Source organism: Phalangium opilio, unplaced genomic scaffold, assembly GCF_054372755.1.
Source record: "Phalangium opilio isolate 3A_F unplaced genomic scaffold, DU_Popi_V2 ptg000031l_1, whole genome shotgun sequence".
Taxonomy (NCBI): Eukaryota; Metazoa; Arthropoda; class Arachnida; order Opiliones; family Phalangiidae; genus Phalangium; species Phalangium opilio.
Window position 1 is genome coordinate 1,442,041 of NW_028324158.1, and position 20,716 is coordinate 1,462,756.

General features: G+C 34.1%; 3 long non-coding RNA genes across 3 annotated transcripts; 1 reads left to right on the forward strand and 2 right to left on the reverse strand.

Annotated features, from left to right (window-relative positions):
• Positions 1 to 6,737: 6,737 nt before the first annotated feature.
• Positions 6,738 to 7,135, reverse strand: LOC149687035 (uncharacterized). Its single transcript, XR_016383831.1, has 2 exons — positions 7,017 to 7,135; positions 6,738 to 6,927 (listed from the first exon to the last, which is right to left on the reverse strand). It is a non-coding gene; the product is annotated as an uncharacterized LOC149687035 (long non-coding RNA).
• A 7,053-nt stretch (positions 7,136 to 14,188) lies between these two features.
• LOC149687036 (uncharacterized) lies at positions 14,189 to 16,022 on the forward strand. Its single transcript, XR_016383832.1, has 3 exons — positions 14,189 to 14,404; positions 15,693 to 15,850; positions 15,922 to 16,022. It is a non-coding gene; the product is annotated as an uncharacterized LOC149687036 (long non-coding RNA).
• Positions 16,023 to 17,545: 1,523 nt separating this feature from the next.
• On the reverse strand, positions 17,546 to 17,943 carry LOC149687037 (uncharacterized). Its single transcript, XR_016383833.1, has 2 exons — positions 17,825 to 17,943; positions 17,546 to 17,735 (listed from the first exon to the last, which is right to left on the reverse strand). It is a non-coding gene; the product is annotated as an uncharacterized LOC149687037 (long non-coding RNA).
• Between the last annotated feature and the right edge of the window lie 2,773 nt (positions 17,944 to 20,716).

The following is a 20,716-nucleotide window of genomic DNA, read 5'->3' on the forward strand; positions in this document are numbered from 1 at the left end:
TCGGTAATTGCTGTAATGGGTATACTGCCATTTCGGGAACCGCTGTATCGGTAATTGCTGTAATGGGTAAACTGCCATTTCGGGAACCGCTCATAAGGGAACTGCTCATATGAAGGCTTCCCATTAATTCTGTATGGCAGGAACATCTACATTACGTGTTCTATACTAGCTTTGGCGTCCCTCTAATTACCTAAACTTATTTCCATCGAAGATGCGAACTAGCAAAGATATTCATTACTCGTCCTGCATTTCGTAACTTCGGAGAGTTTTCGTGATTTGTAATACAATGAGGTGTTCAAAAATATATAGTTTACATTAATTTTATGGACTTCAAAGGATCGATGCTCGTGGAGTTACTTTAAAATTCCTTTAATTTGTTCATCATCTTTCCATCATCCACGTACTTATCAAAAGGTTAGGTAGAGGCCATTTGGAGTGATTCAAGCTAATGACCAGTATTTGGAGAAACCCATGCGCTCGTTTTAATGATTTATCCCTGCCAAACATTTTGTAAATTTTAGCCCAATATGGAGCAAGTAGAAGTATTTTGGAGGTACGTAAACCCCTACTAAGGTTACTTGCTATAAGATACGAGACTCGGAATTAACACTCTTTTTAGTGATAAGTAAAGCTCAATTGCGTGAACCTTTGGTGGAAGCCCTACCACTGGGATGCTACACGATTCCTGTAATCCTAGGCGATTGCTACGTAAATCTTAACTCTAACGATGATAATGGAGTCAGTGGCGGCGCCAGGGGTAGGCGACACAGGCTATAGCCTACTTTTCGTTTCAATTTGGGGGCCCATTAACGCCGTTAGGGGCCCAGCGACGCCCTGAATTTAATGTAGTACATTTTGGCCCCACTTTCGTTGATAATGGAAATTATTAAAGCCCATTGTTTCTACTGCCAAAAAGGATGTGAAAAATTTCACGTTAAAATAAACATGTCTAAGGGATCGTAAATAAACTACGTCACACTCTTATTGGGGGGAGGGGGTTTCGAAATTTGTGACGGTCCGTGACAAATGGGGGTGGTGTCAGATTTAACATTCATTTTGATACGAAGTCAGAAGGAGGCCTGTTGTGTAGTTGAATGTAATTAAATGCGAGTGAGATTAACACTTAACCAACTCCATGCATTGCATTTAGCTATTTTGACGCAAAAGGATTTTAACAGTAAGTGTCCCGAGTGTCTAAATTTTGAGTCGGATCCCCTTTCGGATTGAAATGGTTTCGTTTCTTTCGCACATTTTTGAAATCTGAATATCATGATCGATTAGACCAGAAGTGAGATGAGACCAGACGTACTGAGCTAACCAAATTCTTCACTCGGCGAAAGTGAATATTCTTGATGACACACCAACGGTTGGCCCTCTGGTAGCGGTTTCTGAATTTTCCCTCCAAAACGTGAAACGCTCGTGGCGGTAGACGGCCGAACTAGATTCCAGCACCCGCGTCCGTGTTCTGCCGCTTTAGGTTGAAGGGAAGGGCGTAGGAAATGTTTTTGGAACTCGACCAATTTTTTTCCCTCTAGTTTTAGCGCGTGGGAAGCGGCATAAAATGCTCAAATTTGTTCATTAGTGCCAGGATCTACTATCAATGCTAGAGCCCTTCACTTCTAGTCTCATCTCACTTCTATTAGACTAAGGTTTATGACCATCAATGTCGAAACCTATAAAGTGTGCCCCTTTAACTAAGCTTCATGGAAAATGTTTTAAAGCTTACAAAAAAAAGCACAACCAGACATTAAAGTTCTGAAGCTAAATCAGAGGCTAAGTAGAAGAGAACTTTTGAATTTCAAGCCGACCAAAATATTTCTGAAGGGATCGTCATATCACTCAAGAAAAAAGGGTCTCTTTTCAAATTGATCAAATTAAATTTGTAAATTAAGACAGATAACATTTCGTTGGAGGTGGCCTAAAAATGTGACATGGTTTTTAGGGGAGGGCTATGAGAAATCGTGACAAAAGAGTGATCGGGGGGGGGGGGTCAGCGTTTGTGGACGGTCCCAAAATTGTGGGTTTTAACAATTTCGTCGTCATCGTAGTTACCGGCTTTGAGTTACGATATTAAATACTCACAAACAATTTAAACAATGTATTCTTAAATTTTCTTAACAATAATTAAGGGGGCCCAAATTTGTGAAAAACCTTTAGCCTACACCAAAGAATATCCTGCCGCCGCCACTGAATGGAGTACAAGTCATTTGGTGTCTATTTAGAATAATTGGAATTAAAGACCCGTGGATTGTGGTGTTGTTAGAAGCCAATGTGAGAGAATGGTGTCTATGTGGAAAAGACGGAAGTGCAGTGCATGTGGTGTGTATTGCATTGGTAATTAAATTAAGGACTACATCCTCAGTTTCTAAAACTATTACTTGCACAATTATAAAAACTTCCGACTGATAGGCTCACATCCCGGAAATATTGTCGCAACTGATGTCACATCGGTATTTCAACTTTTACAGACCAAAAAATTAAGGGAATTGATTTATCATTTAATAGTCGCGATAGTACTCATTTCCTCCTTAAGAATAATTGGTCTTGAAGGAATGCGGTTAATTCTTGAGGACATCCATCAAGTTAGTGTCGTGATGGAATGAAAATTCTTCTCAGGCGGGATACCTGTTGCGATCTTGACAGAATTGGTTGCGGTGGTTTTTAGACGTCGTGACAAATCTTCCATGTGGATTGAGGTTAAGCAAAGATTGTCGTAATCAAGCAAAGTTTCGCCAATAACTATTTACTCTACTAGTGACTGATGGACTTACAAACTCGCGACTAAAAGTAGTTCTGACATTTATACTCCTTGGTTTAACCTTCAGGGTTGACGCGGTGAAAACAATTGTGTTGTACAATGCATTACTGAAAAGAGGGCTTTTATGCATTTTCCAGGAAATAAAGCAGACAATGATAAAGTTAAAAAGAGAAAAATAGAAGAGAATCCACATAAAATGTTGCGCCCTTGCCAAAATAATCCAAACGAGCCTTAATAATAAAGATAAAAATAATTCTCTCTTAATTCTGGAAAAGAGTTCTCTGTAGAAATCAGTGGTAACCGTTTTTCTACAATTAACCTTACTTTAATCCATATCATAACTTTAAATATAACATTTTAAAACCTTACCAGTTTCCAACTCTGTCCAGGCTTCAAACACAATAGCCGACGACAGAAAAGCCACTCTGCTGGCTTCACGAACAGCCGTCATTAATAAATAAACAAATGAACAGTAACCGGGTAACAGCAAATTAGCACAAGACCTATTTTTAGGGAGGGAATAACCCTAAGATAGCTACGCAGATTCAACGGCCAACTACGGCGAAACTCTGATGTCTCGTGACTTTTGACCATTTTCATACGGTTAAGTTTATTTTCCAGTTACTCCGAGATTTAATATTAATTTTCCGTTTTCCCCAAATTCCTTGCACTCCTCTGATACATCCTTTCGTAGTCTTGTTATTGAAATTAATAAATAAATTGTACTATAAATATATTCTATATATCGCGATAAATATGGAACATCTTAACACTTAATTAGTTATTTTAAGAGAAAGGTGGAACATCTGGTGGTAGGTTTGTTTAAGAAATGTCCCGAAATGGTTAATGATTGTATGAACCATTGAAATATGTTTAAGAGTTGAAGTAACTACCGTTACCTACGTTAATCTTGAGAGGTTCATTCCTTTCCAAAACACAAGACGTCATACACATTTTAAAATAAAGTATACTAAGAACTTTAGCGTGGTATAGCCAAGATTTTTCAGTTGGAGGAACAATTACCTAATTTTTTTTTCACGAAGGTAAAATTCTATGGCCAAAAAAAAACAGAAACCATTATAGTTGTCGGGGATTTATTTGCACGTAAATAGCTTATGATTTGTTGTTTTCACAGTGATTTTACAGTTGTACACGTGTAACCGCTGTAGTTGTCGTATATAATTGAAAGGCCTTATATCATTTTGTCTGCAAAATTTAAAATTATTCTTGTAAGAGTGACACCATAGTTTTTAAATAATACCGCAGAAATGTCACTATTAGTCTAACCAAGTTTACTGGAGTTGTTCCGCAACAAGGTAGAAACAAAATGTAATTTTGGAAGGAGGTAGAAAAGTGACTGTTCATCTAATGATTAACTGTGTAAAATATCGGTTTTTTTGGCCTATTAAAACAGCATCCAACAAACTTCGTCCAAATTTGTAAGCAAACCAGTTTCTAAATTGAAATCAGAGTTAGCTCGATATAAATACCGAAGCTCTTAACTTTCACCGAGGGCGTAGTGGCTAAGCCTAACGTGGCGTGCGAGTTCGAGTGAATTCAGTAGCTCTCTAATATGACAGTTACAACGACACGAGTGTTTTTTCATCCCTACAGCTTCGTGGGTAGTGACGTACCTCCCTGAAACGTGAAGACCTGAAAAAAAAAGGATGGGAGAAGTTTGAGATATTAAAGTTTCTTCCAAAAATTAAAATTTAAAATGTAGCCATATGTCAACCATTTTCTGACATGAAGGCAATCAAAGCGGTGTTTTTCTAACGATTTGAAAAAACTTGGCTGCGAGTGTGAGTTTTCGACCACAAAAATAGAATATTTAAAGATGGAGTATTAGTAAACTGATAAATTTCATAGGATTCCTTTCATGACATTTCATAGCAAGTTTATAAAAAATTGTTCACACCCTCTAGTGAGAAAGTAAAAATATTTATAAATACTTTTTCTGTGATTGACTAAGTTACCGATAAAGATAATGGGTAAGGATTTTGTTAAAACTTGTTATAGTTTAACACATTTTTTGATTTTTTTAAAACAAAATGTAAATTATGAAACCAATAAAATATATGAAACTTATTCGTGCTTAAGTATGAAATTATTAAAATGGCTGTTTTTGATAACTATGACATAAATTTAAGGGGCGAGTTCTTTGATTCAATCTGAGTTGAAAGTGTCAAAAATGGGCTCTACAACATTTAGTTACGGAGATAATTACTTTACATGCGTGAAAATATCCATTTTTAGGAGCCAATGTTGGGCGGCCATATCTCCGTAACTAAATGTTGTAGACCCCATTATCTATGACACTTTCCCATGAGTTTTACACAAATAAAACATTCTTTCATTAATGGCTGGCGTATCTGAAATATCCCAATAACTATGAAAGAATAGTTTTAGACTGTTACTTTAGGTATGCTAGCACTAGCACTTTAATATCATTATGTGCCTCCAAGAAAAGAACTATACTTTAGAAACCAGGGAATTTTATCAGAACAGAGACGGGGCTTGTTGCTCACGGATTTACAAAATTACCTGTTACCGGTGAATTGACATGGTAAAATTATGTTCATAAACAAATTGTTAATATATCACGGTATTTGCAAAGTTCTGCTGCGTTTTGGGCGCTAAATTTCCATCTTGCATCCTTAAGCTTAATGGTTAGATCACAGGAAGATGTTGACCTTTTTGATTATTGGCAGATTTGCTAACGCTCGGTCTTTTTTTCTTTAAAGGTTCTGTAAATTTTTCGTCAATCACAAGAGAAATTAACTGGATGTGAGCAACCGCTTTACAACCACGAAATAATTCATATTTGACGCGTTTTACACCAACTGCTGACGTCTGTGATTGTGAGGAGGGGGGTGCCTTTTGCAAAAAAAAAAAAATCAACGAACCGCCGATCGCTTTTACAATCTCTTTAATACAATTTGTCTCAGTTATTAAATATTTAATCTGAAATTTAATATTAACTTATTTTAAATAGCAGACCATTTTTTGCGCTTTTAAAATAATAGCGAAAATGCAAATCTAAGTCTGGGAACATTTCCATGTATCTGAGGTAATTTAAATTTCTTATTTCATCTGGCAAATCAAGCACAGAAATATAAAATGCCGATCAAATTCCATCAAATTTATTTTATATTATGGAATTCTATGAATCTGTATTTTTCCAATTAAGGAATTCTATGAATGTATATTTTTCCAATTAAGCAAATCTATGAATCTATATTTTTCCAATTATTCTAGGAGAGCGGTCGCTCTCTTAGAGAAGACTTCATACTGCCTCTAATGTATAAGGATGGTTTTTTGATTGGCCGTAACTTTTTTCGTATTGTGTTTGCTGCTTTGAAATTTTGACAGTGAACTAAAATTCGGACCCTAATTTTGTGGTTAAAATTTCAAAGAGATCCATCTAATAGTTAATTCTTTAAAGGAGAAAGTTGCTAAGGGTGGTTTTCATTTCCATAAAATTAATCACAGATTTTGACGAAAAACTGGAAAATCTCCATAGAAATAACATGGGAAATTTTCCAAACTTACCCATTTTGTCCATACCCTTACAAAAATAACTATACATTTGATAGATTTGAAAACGGTCTTAAATGAAAGCCCCATTATCATAATTGGCGCCTATTTTTTTCATTAAGAAAAATTTCGATTAAGTATTGTTTCTCATAATTTTAATTACATGCCCTGATTTACGTCGTTTTGGGTATTGGAGTTACGGCGCTTTTTCACTGTTAGAGACACGCAATTTACGCCTAATTCTAGGAGAGCGATAGCTCTCTTAGATAAGACTTCATACCGACTTTAATGTATTTTATTATGTGGGACTTACAGCGTTTTTGTCGTGAACTCGTGATTAACGCCGTTCCCGTTAGAGGGACTTAAGGAAGAAAAACATGGCGTTCGAGGCACACCCGGTTAAAATCAAAATGTTTTTAATTGGAATTAAAATGGAGGCTAATTAGGTCTGATTTTTATTATTTTCGTAACAAAAACGTGATTGAAATTTACTACAATTATTTTAATCTTTAAAATCATTAGAATATTTTAATATATTTAGCAATTTTTGCTAAGCCTCGGTCAAAATAGCGTTATGTTGTCGTTGATGTTATAGGGTAATGGCAGCCCTCTGCCTTCGACTGTATTAAGCTCTATGGGGAAATAACATGGGGTGCCATTAGAATACTGTCGGTAGGTGCAAATAAATTATAATTATAAACAAATTAATTATTAATCTTACTGGGAGATCAATCAATTACTACATTGTTATCTGTGACAGCTGGGATACATTATTAAGATGTAGAGGTAGATTTTTCACCTTAATGATGAAACCTCCGAGTCGCTGACTAAACGTAGCCGATAACTTTTCAAGGAAAATTATAATTAAATTTTGTTAAAAGAAGAGAAAACTTATGGCAAATTAAATACACAAAAGTCACAAAAGAATGGCAAGAAATATAAAATTTTGGGTAAGGTTCGTCGATGACATTTTTGTCATCTTAAAAAATGTAAGAAACAATACAAATTTGTTATTGGATTTAGTTAATAGTTTAGATAATTCTATTAAATTTACAATTGAATTAGAAAATAATGGCAGTTTACCCTTTCTAGACATAATGACCAAAAGATTAGATAATGTTAATAGTTTAAAATGTACTCTTTTTCAAAAACCCACTCACTGTAAAAAATTTCTAGATTATAATTCCTGCCATAGCCAAATTGTAAAGTTAGGTATAGTAAAAAGCTTAAAATACCGCATAGAAAATATCTCCGACGAACCTGAGACTGATAAAGCCATTGTTAAAAATCAGTTAATTAATAGTAATTACCCAAATGGTTTAATTGATGCGATTTTTAAAAATAACATTGTTAATAATGATTACAATAGACCTAGAGACTCTCAGCCATGCTTAGCGCTCCCGTATATTAGGGGAATTAGTGAAAAATTAGGTAGACAATTAAAAAATAAATTTAACGTTAAATTATTAAATATAGGGGGACAAAATTTAAACAATCACTTAGTTAAAAATAGGCCTAAAAGAGATATTAACTTATTGGATAATCGCTGCGTCGTTTACCAAGTAAAATGTGAAACATGCGGCGAAATGTATGTTGGTGAAACACAACAAACATTAAAAAATAGGTTCTCAGGGCATAAGCAATGCATTAAAAACTATAATAAAGAAAATGGCATAGCGGTACATGTTTGGGAGTCTAAAGGTCACGTAATGGATTTTAAATATCCGAAAATTCTGTATCGGGAGAAAAATTGGCGAAAAAGAAAGTTTATTGAGGGTATATTTATTAAAAAATCGGGAAAATTAAATTTAAACCAAGGTTGTGCTGAAGCAAAATATTGGGGAGTCATCGACGACAGGCATTTTGTTCAAGAGAGGGCGTGATATGATTTGTTAAAAACCGAGGTCACCTCGTAAGGGTCACGCGCGTTAGATTTTAGTATGACCGATGAAGGCTCACGAGCCGAAAGCTCTCATCTTAATGTATTTTAATTAGGCATTCTACACCTAATAAAATACTTAAATTTAATTTGCCATAAGTTTTCTCTTCTTTTAACAAAATTTAATTATTATCTTACACTATGGCTTCGAAAAAGTTTAATATCTAAGGAAAATTATGACAAACAGAACTGTATAGATTCTTCCATTTGATAACATTTTACATTTGCATTATTTAAATTCAAATTCTGCATTAAAGGTAAAAACCATTTCTATTCATTGGATCTCAAAACATTGTTTTTAATTTCAACAAACCAACGTAGCTCTTGTAATTTGAGGCTGAGTTTTTTTAAAGTCGTTTATAACACGATGTTTAATTAAATGATATTAATTTTGCATTACGTTAAATATGTAAAACACTGTTAAGTGGTTCTGCTACTAAGCCTTCTGAAAGAACCCAAAATGTTTGAAATTATTGGGAAAAATGTTTCTTTGACACAAATGTACGTTACCTGACCTTACCAAAAATTGTTCCAAACTTACGGTGTCCGAAATTATCAGAGCTAATTATCAAAGACACATATATTTAATTGATCTCATTTCGAATTATTTAAATTCAAAGGGCTGTATTAACTTTTAAGGGGAAAACCATTGCGGTTTATTGGACTTCTAACATGGTTTCCAACTTTTTGATATACAAACATAGCATTGTTTGTTTGAGGTTCCGTTTTTTTTAAAGACGCTTAAAACACTATTTTGCTTAATTAAATGGTATTAATTTTGGTTTATGTCAAATATGTACCACAGCTAAGTCGCATAGAAGTAATAAACATTAAGTCAGCTGACTTCATCAGCCGTAGAGTTCTACTCACAAGGGTTTGTTGCAAGTTTGATGAACTCAGTGCCACCACCCGGGATCGAAGCTAATAAATTAATTTTATTTTAAATAGAATATTAACAGTACTAAAACACATTAAATCTTGGAAATTAGGTATGACGTTCATGATGGCTTTCCTAGTCCCGTCACAGCACAAAACGTTATTAAGCATACTTAACGATATCACAAATATGACATTTCTACTCAAATTTAGGTGTTGAATGTGAAAGATAGTGTGGGTTTGCATTTTAATTAATAATTAGAAACATATTACATTTAAGAACATCATGATTATGATTAATTAATGTGGAATTAGTAAATAAAATTGCTTAGTGATTGCTAGGCCCCCCCCCTTTGTATGAATTAAAAATTGGAATGCAGATAGACAAGATTTAAATGACAAATAAAAAGTGATTTATGGATTTTAATGATTTTCGCAAAATGTATTATTTATTATTTTCAGGGAATGAAATAAATGATTTTTACAAAATGAAAGTATTATTTTTAAAAATGAAATATTTATTATTTTTAGGGAATGAAATAAATGGTTTTTACAAAATGAAAGTATGATTTTTAAAAACGAAATATTTATTATTTTTAGGAAATGAAATTATGATTTTTAAAAAAGAAAATAATGATTTTTACAAATAAAATATTTATGTTATTTACATAAAAAGAAAAAGAAAATTTACTTAAAAAAAAAAACGAAAAAAAAAAATTGTGATGATGCTATATGAAACAAGATGACAAAATTATACTCTTATAAGAATGTTATTGGAACACAGGAAATTAATTTAACTATACAATAGGGCAGAAAAGCAAGTAACAAATACATTATAAGGCTACTTTTAATTTGAATTTTCGCGCGTTTCAAGCAAAAGGTCTCTTCATTAGCATGATAACAAAACCCACCAAATTAACTTGGAAACTTTGAGAATTAACTCATAGCCCTAGCCAAACTTTTGTCTATTCTGGAGCAATACATAGCTTACAAGCATGGAGGATTTCTACCATTAACACAAGGAGACCAAGACACTTAGAGTGTAAAATCGTCTGTTATTTTACACTCTATAAGTTGGCTGGTCTCCTTATGCAAATGGTATGAATCCTCCTTGCGTGTAAACTATGTATACTATGCTCATTATGTATAGGGCGCCAATGATAGTTCCTTATGCTTAATTATTTATTATTATATTTGCTCCTAAATTTTACCATGTTATATGATATTCATGTCTAACGCATTAAAAACTGTTAAGATTTTTCCTGTGCCCCGGTTTAATATAAGTCATCACATTTTTGTAATAACTTTAATTTTTATCTTACTTACAAAATAAAAATTAATCTGCCACTGGGGCATCCTTATCGTCGATGACGACATCTTGGGGGGGCTTTGGTTCCGCCCCCTCACCCACTTCCATGCCCTCAGGCATTTTCTCCTCCTTTTTTTCTTTTCCAATAATATAAATAGGCTATTAACTATCTTTAATGAATTTAGACTATCTGCTTGTTTTGCTAAGCCATTCATTTGGTTTAACAATTATTACACACGTGGAGGATTCATACCATTTACAACAGAAGGCCACGAGCTGGAGGAAAAAGGCGAAAAGGGATTTTGTCTTCCAAGTAGCCAGGCCTCCTGGCGTAAATGGTGTGAATCCTCCATTTGTGAAAACTAAATATAGTTTAGGGACTAAATTTTGGATACTAACTAACTCTAACTTGTTATAATACTTAAACAAAACATATAGAGCAAATAATTAACTCCATGCCTCGGACGACAGTTACAGCATCGGTTATCAGCACGCTCAAAACTAGGTCTCTATGTAACGTAGCTTTGTACATGCTGTCAAGAGACGAAAAACTTCAGTATCGTCAGGATTTAAAATATGCTGGAATTTCTTAGCTGAGTGCACGGACCTCTAGGCCTTAGTTTGAAATACGTGTGAAATTGCCTTGGGCCTAGAGGTCCGTACACTGGAGTTAAAAAATTCGTGAATTTTTCAAATCCTGAAGATCCCTATTTTCCTCGTCTCTTGTCAGCACGCACAAAGCTAGGTTACATAGAGACCTAGCTTTACGAGTCCTGACAACCGGTGTTGTAACAGAAGCTGTCGTTCGAGATATGGAGTTGCCTATCCTATAGCGTGAAAACAAATTTTCTCACGCGCATTCTTTATCCATGGTCATTGGTCACACTAACACCATGGATAAAGAATGCGCGTGAGGAAATTTGTTTTCACTCTACAGGATAGGCAACTCCCTATCTCGAGCGACAGCTTATTCTGTATATACTCTGTTACAACATCGGTTGTCAGCACGCGCAAAGCTGGGTCTCTATGTAATCTAACCTTGCGCGTGCTGACAAGAGACAAAAAACTTCAGGATATTTTAAACGATTTTAAATCCTGAAGATCCTGAAGTTTTTTGTCTCTTGTCAGCACGCGCAGGGCTAGATTACATAGAGACCTAGCTTTGCGCGTGCTGACAACCGATGTTGTAACAGAGTATATTCTAGAGGGCCGGTAGGCCCTTCTAGATAAGAACCCACACCCTCCCGTAATGTTAAAGAAATAATTCACAGATTTTAGGCTTAGCGTCCCATAGAAAAAGCATGGGATTTTTGGTGGTCCACTCCATCGAATAACTCAGAAACTACTGGGAAGTTAAGGTTCGGAACACTTTTGAATTATCAAGCAACTATTGAATGTTGAACTTCTGAAGTTTGATTAAGAACAATTAATTCTAAGTATTTTATTTTAATTAATTTATAAATCATGGTAAAAACGTTACATATATTACACTGTTTTCATAGCATTTCGTTCAGCCTTCATCGGGTTTGTGGCGCATAGGATAACGCGTCAGCCTATGGAGCAGGAGATTGCAGGTTCGAGTCCTGGCAAGCTCGGTGTTTATTTTTAAAGATCTTTTATTCAACATAAATGAAATGATCCTATAAATACAATGTTTGGATAATTTTTTTGTTACGAAGTACGGGCTTGTGGCGTAATGGATAACGCGTTTGCATTCGAGGCAAAACATTGCAGGTTCGAGTCTTGGAAAGCGCGTTGTCAATTTTTGATGAAGAATCTTAGTATATATAAGAGAAAATTATTAAATAACAAAATTTCAATGAAATGTGCGCGTGTGGCGCGTGGTTTAGAAATAACTTTTTTTAAATCTATGCAAAAAGGTCAACTAAACTTAAATGAGTCACCAACCGCCTTTTTATATAAAATAAGTTACCACCCGCCTATCTATGGTGAATTAATTTACAACCTGCCTACCAATTGTGAATTAATTTCACACTCCCCTGCCAAATAATTTAAAATTTTAATCTTTCCCATAAAATAATGAGAGGCACTTGGAGGGAGCCAATATGCTCACGATTATCTTACTGGAACATCGAACAACACAACTTCATTAGAAGTTTGACAAGCCTATTATTATTTTTATAATAGATTAATACAAATTAAGGCTGAAGGAACAGATATTATATAAAAAAGACTTGGTTTGCCCAAGCCTTAAAAACAAAACGATAAGAGTTTTTCCAGTTGTCTGAAGCGCGGATATTTTTTTCTATTTAATTTTAAAGACAATCCGTATTTTACTACTCTTTTGAATTTAATTCAATCACCTGATTTTACTGCTAATGGATTAGTTTCCTATAAATTAATTGAAATAAAAAATTACTTATCTCAGATTTTTCAACAACAATTCCATTTTCCTGAATCATTTTATCATGCATTTATAATTTTGAGGGATATCGTGTAAATTTAATCAAGTTGACTCTTTCTTTTTTAATTTCCGAGAATTTTCCTTTCAAAAGGTTTTAAACACATCAAGTTTTCATAATGTTGTCAACTAAATAGCAACTCAACCAACACTTCTAAAATCTTCCCCACAAGTACTGATATACACAGTTCAATAATTGTGACTCTGCTTAAAGAAGAAACGAACCCCTTTATCAAATACAAGAAAGGTGATAACAGCCCCCTTTTGTATTCGAAAAGACCGCATATAATACATTATTAATGAGAGTATTATTTGAAAATTAAAGTACGTTCTCCATTGAAAAGAAAAAAATTCAGGATAAAATGTTTAAGGAAAATGAAATTGTTCATGAAAAATCTGAGATAAGTAATTTTTTATTTCAATTAATTTATAGGAAACTAATCCATTAGCAGTAAAATCAGGTGATTGAATTAAATTCTAAAGAGTAGTAAAATACGGATTGTCTTTAAAATTAAAAAACTCTTATCGTTTTGTTTTTAAGGCTTGGGCAAACCAAGTCTTTTTTATATTACAGAATAAGCTGTCGCTCGAGATAGGGAGTTGCCGATCCTATAGCGTGAAAACAAATTTCCGCACGCGCATTCTTTATCCATGCTAACACCTTCTAAAAAAAGGATCCCGTACCTTTTTGGGCAGGGCAATCTTTTATGAAGTGCCCTTCCTTTTTGCATGCGTAGCACACTCGCGGACGCCTCCCCCCACGTTTATTACGACCGCCTCGACCACCACGACCGCCGCGACCGCCTCGACCGCCGCGACCTCCGCGACCACCTCGAACACCATTGTTGGTAACGTACACGTTGCCGGTAATTTTCCAACTATCCATTTTTTCTAAGCCTTGGTCGGTTAACAAGGAATTAAAAAAAATCACAATTTAACCACAAAAAGTGCTCCCTATCAATTTTCAAACTAGTTCATATAAATAAACCTTTAAGTTGTTAAATATATGACTTAGTTTAAAAACAAATTAAAAACAAAATAATTCTTAATAAATTTTGGCATAGAACTCACTTTCGTTTCTTTAAATTTGAAAGTTGGCACCTTGACTATAGCCCACTCGATCACGCACTCCACCGTCGTGGAGCGCGTGTTCGAGTGGGCTATGCACTGACAGTGTAAAATAAAGAGAGAAATAATAATAATAATAAAAATTTAAATATTTATGTAAATGCTGAGCTACATAAAGGAGCCGCCCTGTTTCTGAAGGGTGTATACATACAAAAAAAAAGAAAACCTGTAACCAACAATACATAGTTTACATCGTAGGAGGATCCATACCATCAGCGCCGTCACCAGCTAAAAATTTTAGGTTGGGCCACGGGAGGGCCAAAGAAATGGACTTTATTTGCATGCGCAGCCAGAGCTTTTAAACCATTTTCCATAAAAATTGAGAATTCGGTGGTTAATTACCACGGTAATTACCTTTTCTTAATTAACCCAGAAAATCGAAAATTGAGTTTCTCTGTTAAACCGCTGTGAAAGTAGGACTACAGAGTCCAGATGGTAGGATTTCACTTTAAGATACCCCTTCAACAAACACTGGTTTCTGACTAATTAGACCATGGGGAGCTCATAAAAAATACTGAAACAATTCCTAGCGTGCCGCAAGTATTTTTAATAAATTTTTGAAGATTTTAAATTTCATGTACTAACCACTATTGATACCAGGAGCAGATGACAAAGGAGTCTCGGACGCTAGCTTCCATAATGTAGAGGGCAATGGGATCCGCGAACGTCACGGATATTAACCAAAATCATTACGCCAGTGCCACCTCTCGTAGGAAATTTGAGCCTTATTTTCCAACCAATAGCGTGGCTGCAAAGTCTCGAAAGGAGATCTGGGAAATCGCATCTGGAGCCTCTCTTTAAAAATACGTATCGTCTGCTTATAATTAGCCTAGGCTTAACGAGTATTAGAGTTAAAAAATGGATTTCAACGACTTTTTAATCTTTATTTAGACTAAAATTGATAATGAAAAGCCCAGCGAGTGACGTATGTACACTATTAAAAAACTAAAATGTGTTTCAGTGCCAAATTTTTCTAAATTCCTTCTTGAATTAAATGATAGCTACAAGAGGTTGGGAAAAGAAATCACTCAAGATCTTCTAAAACCCAAAAAGTAAGAGACAGTGATTTCGTTTCCAACCTCTTGTAGCAGTCAATTAATTCCTACCTTTAAGGTCGCAAAATGTAGTCTTATCTTTTATCTTAATACCAACGATTACAGCTGTTTGAATAAAGTAATTATATTGTGTATATTAATGTCGTGATCGGTTAAGACGAACCTCAGTAGCCACCGTTAGTCCGTTATTACAAAAAAAATTCCCAGCAGACTTTGGCGCCAGATATAATCCACCAAAAGCATCGTCTGCTATAATGTTTGATAGCGCCTCTATGGCAAACGATACCGCTACAGCTGTGACGTACGCGGGTCCCATTGCCCTCTATATTGTGGAAGCTAGCGTCCGAGACTCCTTTGTCATCTGCTCCTGTTGATACTAAAGGCATACTGCACTCAATATTGCAATTAAAGTATGGGGACTTAACAAACTAAAGGACTCGCGACGGTAGCATAAGCCAACGAATTCTTTAAATTTAGCTTAACCTAAGTAAATCATACGTAACCGGAGCGAGCGGAAGCGAGCTCCGCGAATTTGGTTAAATCTTACACAATACTTTTTCTGGTTACAATTATACTCTTTTCCAGACTTTCAATTTCCCTCCAATATATTTTTCCCTGACATTTCCCTGACTTTAAAGGACCATTTTCAATTTCCCTGACTTTTCCAGGATTTCCAGGTCGTGTTCAAACCCTGTTAACCATCATTTGTACTACATATCGAGCTTGAAATAGGGGATTCATCATCATGACCATGGTTCAATCCATTTTCGGGTTATGTTTAGGCGGAAAGAATCTTTTCAAGACTAAGACCCGTGAGGACGGTGAGGTATAAGAGGCTGCTTTCTTTTTAGATCTTAAAGCGGGTTTCGGTTTTAATTGGGTTTTACAACTATTAAGACGGATGTCTAAAATTGACTGCTATCCACGCAACTATTCAATTTGACCGCACTACCCAGCCGCGCGATATTTACTCGCTACCACGATTCGCTAACAGCTCCATCCGCCGAGTTTTGGATTCGGAATATTTCTTTTTCGAAGGGATGATGACGACGATAATACGATTCTGATTTTTAGACTTGCGTAAAAACTACCTCTGATTTTGTCTGTTTTGATATTTTAACCTTTCAAAGTGCATATGCACAAGCGAAGCACATATTGTCAAGAAAATATAATTTGACCATTAAATATAAAAGGCTGATTTTAAAGGTTAAAGATGGTAAGCGACCAGCTTTTAAATTAAACTACCTTGGCTCTTCTGGCCACAAGCTCTAGTTTAAAAAAATTACTTATTACTCAGCCTGACACTGCTGCTTTTTACACATTGAGGATTCATACCATTCACACAAGAAAGAAAAGCTGCCTGGAGGACAAAAAGCAGATTTCTTTGTGCGGCCCTCCTCCCTCCAGGTAAATAGTTCATTCTCCTAGTGAAAATGGTATTTTGGTAAGAATCTTCTAAGCATCTATATGAAAATTGCAATTACTTTTAAAAATTCCAATCACATCACATTTAACATTTTATCGCAGAGATTGGATATTCTGTCTTATACCAAATGTATATTTAGGGCCAGCTATTCCATATTTTTTCGCCCATGAATTTCATAGGGAGGGCCAAACCAAATGCAGAGTGGGCCGGGCCCACCTGGACCCCCCTCTGGTGACGGCCCTGCATACCATTTACACAGGGAGGCCAGGCTTCACGTGTTACACAAGAAGGGCTGACTCACTAGGTGAGTCTAAAGCCATGCCTCCTTTTGCAAATGGTATGTATCCTCCTAGCCTGTAAACTATCTATACAATTACTATATAGGTCGGGAAATTGTCCACTAGATTGTGCAAAAATAGTGTCGCGTTTTCATTGTCAAGCTATCAATATTTTGGAAAATTTATTGGTCAAAATGTACAGTGACCCCCCTTAATTTTTAAAAATATTATGGGACATTTTAAAATTTTATTGAACAATGTCCTGTGTACTGTGCTTATTTCTGGCCCTGCCTATAAATGTTCCTGTGCTTATTTTCGGCCCTGTACACAAGTGACAACTTTGCCTTTTTAACTAAGCCTATTTTTGTGTTAAGAGCCACGTTTTCGGGCGCCTTTTTCTGTTTTGGTACGTATTCTCAAGCACAATTTCCTCTGCTACTACTTACTAAGACTTACAATTTCTAATTAATCTTTTAAGGGTTAATAACTTTTATTAGTTCCATTACTTTACAACGTCTGTATTAAATTATTTCCATTTTTTCACTTGTTTAATTTTTATTCTTTTTTCCCTTCACGTTAAGCCTACTACTTTTTATTACATTTCACTGTATGTTGTTTTTATTTAAGAGTGTATATAATTGTACTTCTTTGTGGTTCCAAAGTGTTCTTTGTGCAACGCTTTATCGGATAGCTTTGTGGTTTCAAAGCGTTCTTTGTGCAACGCTATATTGGATTTCTTTGTGAAGAAAAACATGGCGTTCGAGGCACACCCGGTTAAAATCAAAATGTTTTTAATTGGAATTAAAATGGAGGCTAATTAGGTCTGATTTTTATTATTTTCGTAACAAAAACGTGATTGAAATTTACTACAATTATTTTAATCTTTAAAATCATTAGAATATTTTAATATATTTAGCAATTTTTGCTAAGCCTCGGTCAAAATAGCGTTATGTTGTCGTTGATGTTATAGGGTAATGGCAGCCCTCTGCCTTCGACTGTATTAAGCTCTATGGGGAAATAACATGGGGTGCCATTAGAATACTGTCGGTAGGTGCAAATAAATTATAATTATAAACAAATTAATTATTAATCTTACTGGGAGATCAATCAATTACTACATTGTTATCTGTGACAGCTGGGATACATTATTAAGATGTAGAGGTAGATTTTTCACCTTAATGATGAAACCTCCGAGTCGCTGACTAAACGTAGCCGATAACTTTTCAAGGAAAATTATAATTAAATTTTGTTAAAAGAAGAGAAAACTTATGGCAAATTAAATACACAAAAGTCACAAAAGAATGGCAAGAAATATAAAATTTTGGGTAAGGTTCGTCGATGACATTTTTGTCATCTTAAAAAATGTAAGAAACAATACAAATTTGTTATTGGATTTAGTTAATAGTTTAGATAATTCTATTAAATTTACAATTGAATTAGAAAATAATGGCAGTTTACCCTTTCTAGACATAATGACCAAAAGATTAGATAATGTTAATAGTTTAAAATGTACTCTTTTTCAAAAACCCACTCACTGTAAAAAATTTCTAGATTATAATTCCTGCCATAGCCAAATTGTAAAGTTAGGTATAGTAAAAAGCTTAAAATACCGCATAGAAAATATCTCCGACGAACCTGAGACTGATAAAGCCATTGTTAAAAATCAGTTAATTAATAGTAATTACCCAAATGGTTTAATTGATGCGATTTTTAAAAATAACATTGTTAATAATGATTACAATAGACCTAGAGACTCTCAGCCATGCTTAGCGCTCCCGTATATTAGGGGAATTAGTGAAAAATTAGGTAGACAATTAAAAAATAAATTTAACGTTAAATTATTAAATATAGGGGGACAAAATTTAAACAATCACTTAGTTAAAAATAGGCCTAAAAGAGATATTAACTTATTGGATAATCGCTGCGTCGTTTACCAAGTAAAATGTGAAACATGCGGCGAAATGTATGTTGGTGAAACACAACAAACATTAAAAAATAGGTTCTCAGGGCATAAGCAATGCATTAAAAACTATAATAAAGAAAATGGCATAGCGGTACATGTTTGGGAGTCTAAAGGTCACGTAATGGATTTTAAATATCCGAAAATTCTGTATCGGGAGAAAAATTGGCGAAAAAGAAAGTTTATTGAGGGTATATTTATTAAAAAATCGGGAAAATTAAATTTAAACCAAGGTTGTGCTGAAGCAAAATATTGGGGAGTCATCGACGACAGGCATTTTGTTCAAGAGAGGGCGTGATATGATTTGTTAAAAACCGAGGTCACCTCGTAAGGGTCACGCGCGTTAGATTTTAGTATGACCGATGAAGGCTCACGAGCCGAAAGCTCTCATCTTAATGTATTTTAATTAGGCATTCTACACCTAATAAAATACTTAAATTTAATTTGCCATAAGTTTTCTCTTCTTTTAACAAAATTTAATTATTATCTTACACTATGGCTTCGAAAAAGTTTAATATCTAAGGAAAATTATGACAAACAGAACTGTATAGATTCTTCCATTTGATAACATTTTACATTTGCATTATTTAAATTCAAATTCTGCATTAAAGGTAAAAACCATTTCTATTCATTGGATCTCAAAACATTGTTTTTAATTTCAACAAACCAACGTAGCTCTTGTAATTTGAGGCTGAGTTTTTTTAAAGTCGTTTATAACACGATGTTTAATTAAATGATATTAATTTTGCATTACGTTAAATATGTAAAACACTGTTAAGTGGTTCTGCTACTAAGCCTTCTGAAAGAACCCAAAATGTTTGAAATTATTGGGAAAAATGTTTCTTTGACACAAATGTACGTTACCTGACCTTACCAAAAATTGTTCCAAACTTACGGTGTCCGAAATTATCAGAGCTAATTATCAAAGACACATATATTTAATTGATCTCATTTCGAATTATTTAAATTCAAAGGGCTGTATTAACTTTTAAGGGGAAAACCATTGCGGTTTATTGGACTTCTAACATGGTTTCCAACTTTTTGATATACAAACATAGCATTGTTTGTTTGAGGTTCCGTTTTTTTTAAAGACGCTTAAAACACTATTTTGCTTAATTAAATGGTATTAATTTTGGTTTATGTCAAATATGTACCACAGCTAAGTCGCATAGAAGTAATAAACATTAAGTCAGCTGACTTCATCAGCCGTAGAGTTCTACTCACAAGGGTTTGTTGCAAGTTTGATGAACTCAGTGCCACCACCCGGGATCGAAGCTAATAAATTAATTTTATTTTAAATAGAATATTAACAGTACTAAAACACATTAAATCTTGGAAATTAGGTATGACGTTCATGATGGCTTTCCTAGTCCCGTCACAGCACAAAACGTTATTAAGCATACTTAACGATATCACAAATATGACATTTCTACTCAAATTTAGGTGTTGAATGTGAAAGATAGTGTGGGTTTGCATTTTAATTAATAATTAGAAACATATTACATTTAAGAACATCATGATTATGATTAATTAATGTGGAATTAGTAAATAAAATTGCTTAGTGATTGCTAGGCCCCCCCCCTTTGTATGAATTAAAAATTGGAATGCAGATAGACAAGATTTAAATGACAAATAAAAAGTGATTTATGGATTTTAATGATTTTCGCAAAATGTATTATTTATTATTTTCAGGGAATGAAATAAATGATTTTTACAAAATGAAAGTATTATTTTTAAAAATGAAATATTTATTATTTTTAGGGAATGAAATAAATGGTTTTTACAAAATGAAAGTATGATTTTTAAAAACGAAATATTTATTATTTTTAGGAAATGAAATTATGATTTTTAAAAAAGAAAATAATGATTTTTACAAATAAAATATTTATGTTATTTACATAAAAAGAAAAAGAAAATTTACTTAAAAAAAAAAACGAAAAAAAAAAATTGTGATGATGCTATATGAAACAAGATGACAAAATTATACTCTTATAAGAATGTTATTGGAACACAGGAAATTAATTTAAC